The sequence below is a fragment of the Alligator sinensis genome, unplaced genomic scaffold, assembly GCF_000455745.1.
Source record: "Alligator sinensis unplaced genomic scaffold, ASM45574v1 scaffold23_1, whole genome shotgun sequence".
In the NCBI taxonomy this organism is placed as follows: Eukaryota; Metazoa; Chordata; order Crocodylia; family Alligatoridae; genus Alligator; species Alligator sinensis.
The window spans coordinates 51516-56297 of record NW_005841890.1 but is presented as its reverse complement, the minus strand read 5'-3'; positions in this window follow the sequence as shown (position 1 = coordinate 56297).

Below are 4782 nucleotides of genomic sequence, written 5' to 3'. Positions count from 1 at the left end.
CCGGGCCTGCCGACTTAAAGGCATCCAGTTCTTCCAAATGACTCTGCACCATCTCAGGGTCTATGCATGGTAGTCTGGCACCTTGCTGGTGCCTCTCTACAACCCCAGTGAGAGATTTGTCGTGCCCCTCACTTAGGAACACTGAGGCAAAGAACTCGTTGAGGAGTTCAGCCTTGTCCCCTCTGTCCGTCACCAATTGTTTCTGCCCATTTAGCAGGGGTCCTATTCCTCCCTGGGCCTTCCTTTTACTCCCAATATATCTAAAAAACAATTTCTTGTTGTCTTTTACTTGGGTTGCCATCCTCAGCTCCATGGCAGCTTTGGCCCATCTAACTGCCTCCCTACAAGCACGGAGGAGGATAGTAAAGCACTGTGACAGGCTACGTAGAGATGCTGTGGATTCTCCATCCCTGGAGGTTTTGAAGACCCAGCTAGACAAAGCTTTGGCTGGGATGATCTAGTTGAGGATGGTCCTGCTTTGAGTAGGGGGTTGGACTAGATCACTTCCTGGGATCCCTTCCAACCCATATTTCTATGATTCTATGAATCTGTGATTCAGAAGGGGATGAGGCTGGGGAAGGAAGGCCATGGTAGCACTGCTACAGTCAGCCAGCCTGCCGCATCCCACTGCTGTTTGAAAAGGGTCACACCAGGTTATATCTACCTGGATATCAGAGGTGGCATTGCAGCACTTGCAGTCATGCCTGGCCTACCTCTACTCAGGACAGCTCAGAGATGCAAGCAGTGAAGGGCAGAAAGAGGGATTGAACCAGTCACTGAAGTACCTATTCAGCTCCTGGTCAGGCCTGGGCAGCTTGCACAACCCGATGGCTACAGCACCCTGGGATTTGAGCTAGTTGCGTTCATACACATTGGGGATGTGCAGGGGTAAAGCTTGTAGCCATGTTGGTCATAGGCAAACAAGGTTCTTTGGATAAATCCAATATCATTTATTCAAGCAACTAAAATAGTTGGAACAATTCATCTTTGCAATCTTTTGGCTACAAACACTTTTTATCAGGCTGAGGAAGCATCTGCAGTTGGTCTGTGCTCTCTATGCACGCCTCACACTGATATCTGCAGCGGAGTGGGAACTGCCTGAAGCCATCAAAGTGTGTATTTAATAACTATCCCCTCCACCCCCTGGACTCATCACCAAGTCATGTATATACTGACTTCTCTTTTGCATACCCACACATGGGTGATGATCCCTGACTGAGCTGTTGAACACATAAATGTTTCCAGTGCCACTCCATGCTCCAGGGAGTAGCATATCCAGCTGTGCCCTAGCAAGATGATCTCAAAGACTCTCCTCTTTTGGCTCCTGGCTTCCTGCATTAAGGGTAAGAAAGAGTCCCATGCAAACAGAGATAATGAGAAATGGAAGAAGCCCTAGCAGAGCAGCACTGGGTTATTTCTGTCTGATGCTCTGTGAGGACTCTCCATCCCTTCCTGTGTCCTGCACACAGGAGGTTCAATGCAAAGCATTCAGTGGTGTTACTGCTGTTCTTCCAGCCCATCAGTCCCCCATTTTTCTTCTCTCTCTCTCTCTCTGTCCAGGTGCCCAGGGGCAGATTGTGGTGATGCAGTCACCAGAGTCTGTTGCTGTATCTGTGGGAGAGACCATCACTATTCAAAGCAGATCCAGCAGGGGCATTGGAAAAGAAATGAGCTGGTACCAACAAAACCCTGGACAAGCTCCCAAGCTTCTGGTCTACAGTGGCAACCATTACACTGGCAACCCCGACCTGTTCAGCCCCAGTGGGTCTGGTACTGACTTCACTCCCACGATAAGTGGGTTTGAAGCTGAGGATACTGGAGATTATTACTGTCAGCAGGATTACACTACGCCTCTCACAGTGATGCAGCCCACTACACAAACCTCCCTGCTCTCTGAAGCATGCCGTGTTGCAGACTCGGGTGAACACAGGTAGCACAAGGGTCGAGGCCCAGCTCCACCTCCCCAATTAGCTAGGTCAGTAGCGTGTACATGGTTATAGTCAACAGTCTATGTGCCTCTAACATCTTTCAAAGGGATTTGCTCAGGCTCCTTGCTCTCCATTTTATGCTGCCTAGGAAAAGATATGACTCCATATACATCCCCAAATATTTATTGACAGGAAAATAATATTTAATATCTCTTTAGAGGAGGCAGTCTGCCCCCCTGAAAGCCCCAATCCTGCCCCCAAGCCTGCCTATCCTTCTTATCCAACTGCTGTTTCATTTAAATGAAGACGCACTTTTCAGGGCAGGAGCAGAGACAGGAACCAGGACTCCAGACATCATCCGTGTCGTGGCAGTACCCACGTCACTGAGTTACAAAGCCAGGCTACCATTGGGTTCCTCTCTGTCTGGACTCCTCTTATCTTCAGCTTACCCAACTCCACCTTGCCCATTATGTAGGTTAGTAGCATGTGCATGGTTACAGCCAGCTGTGCGTGTGGCATGAGCATCCTCAGAAGGGATGTGCTCAGGTCTCTTTCACACCAGAGCATGTGTTTGCTGCCGAGGACAGCATGTGACTCCACATACGTCTGAGAAACATTCATGGCAGGAAAGTGAGATGAGTGACTCTTTGGAGGTGATGCTCTCCATGTAAGGCCATTACCCTATTCTTTTTATCCAATAACTGGTCCATGCCAAATGCAGACAGACTTCTAGGGACAGGAGCAGAAGCAGGAACTGGGAACCAGAACCTCAGATATCCTCTTTCCAAGGCAGTACCCATCTCACTGCGGTACAAGCCAGACTTCCTTTGGGTTCTTCTTCTTATGGCCTCACCTTATCTTCCTCTCTTTGCAGTGGACCAGCTTCACCAAGAAAGTGTGGAGTAGTTCTGGTCTTGCCTTACCCATGGCCACTGGGTAAAAGCTTATCCTAGCAAGCAGGAAATATAAGTTCAAACCCGCTCTGACTGCCACAGGAGAATGTGGGTCTTACCACTCCCTGGGAAGTGTCCTGGCCACAAAACTTTGGGGCTGCAGGATGGGAGGTTCATCCTTTTTCAAACAGTTGCTTGTTCTATAGCAAATGGCTCAGGGTCTTACACAGGGTTCATGTGCCATCCTGGATGTAATTACAGCCTGATACATCGTAAGTCATGGGTCCCTTTTGAGCATGCTCCGATAAATAAATAAGATGTGTAGGGATTATTTATCTACACATAATTCCTGTTTTTATACCCCCATCTCAGTAGCATTGCCCTGTTTGTGGAACACTTAGACATTATCTGAACACTGTAGCAAAACCTCCAGTTTTTCTTTTTAGTTTTTTTAATTTAAAAATACACTCCTTCCCCTTCCCCTAACCATTTCTGACTTTCACTCTGCCCTCTCTATCCCTTATAAGTGATTGCAAGTAGTACTAGGTAAGCTAAGTTCTTGTATGCTATTATTGTAATAAGCCCCTTTTTATATTGTAAACAGTGCTCTGTTATGTTTGCATTGATTTTTACTATTTTATATTGTATTGTATTGTATTCCTATAATTTTTGCATTGATTTTTATTGTTTCATATTAATAGTGTATGGTTTAGGCCTGTGTCTGTAAAGTAATGTCAAATTTCCATTTTGTATGTCAAGCCTCCACTTTGTATCCCCTGCCCTATGCAATATGTTGCAACTATGACTCATACCTACCCCTCCTATGTAAACTGGTTCCTGAATGAATGGGGATAAATGAGGGTGCTTGAGAGACAATGGCAGTGGGTCTAAAAATAGCTCCCTCTGAATGACCGAACCATCAACTAGACGACCCAACCATCACCCTGCATTGCCCCTCCCTGGCTCAAGATTTGGTGGAAGTCTACTACAGACCTCCTACCCAGGATCAAGAGCTTGACCAGGAGTTCACCAGGGAATTGGCTGACATTCCTGGTGCACGGTTGTCATTGGAGACTTCAACTACCATGACATCTCATGGGAAGAGTGCTGAGCCAAATCCAAACAGTCACAAAGCTTTCTTTCATGCATGGTGAGCTCTATCTGACTCAAGAAGTCTAAGGGCTGATGAGAGGTAAAGCACAGCTCGACCTGTTACTGGCAATGGGTGACAACCTAATCAGTGACCTAAAGATCGAAGAGAAGCTGGACAACAGTGACCAATGTGCGGGCCGGGAGCGACCCGAGCCCTTTTCCATGCTGCACGCGGGCTGTGGCCAGCAGCCCGGGCACACCGGGTCGGAGGGGGAAGGCCGTCGAGCTGGAATTAGGCACAAACGCGTATCGGTAGTTTTAAAGATTGTTTACTTACAGCGAGATGGCAGCGGTGCAGGCTGGAAAACTTGATTGAGTTGAGGTTACAGACAGAAAAGAAAACAAAACTTGAACCTGCAGGGCACGAGGGTACGTCACAAAGGGTTCTGGCGACGGGAAGATATAAAATACGAGAGTACGTTGCAATGGGTTTCGGCGACGGGAAAATAAACCTGCAGGACTCGAACCCGGGTAGAAGAGCTCTGAAGTAGTTCGGTCAAGGATTCACATGAAGTTTGCTAGGCTCCGTGGTTCCTCCTGTTCACTCATCCACACGAAGTTTGCTAGGCTCCCGTGGGTCTGGTTCTTTTGCGCGCGGGAAGGGATACATCTGGACTGCGCTCGGCGACAGGGAGAGGCTAGAGGTTGATCAGACCTCTGTTGCCTGCTTTAAATGCACTGGGTCTGTAAGGATCCGCAGCGCTTAGAGATCTTCACACAGTGTGAAGTCTCCTCCTCCCTTGTTCGTGGAGTCCTCCAACTTGGGCGGAAACCACTCAAGCCTTTTATACGGCTAGCAAGCCAATCAC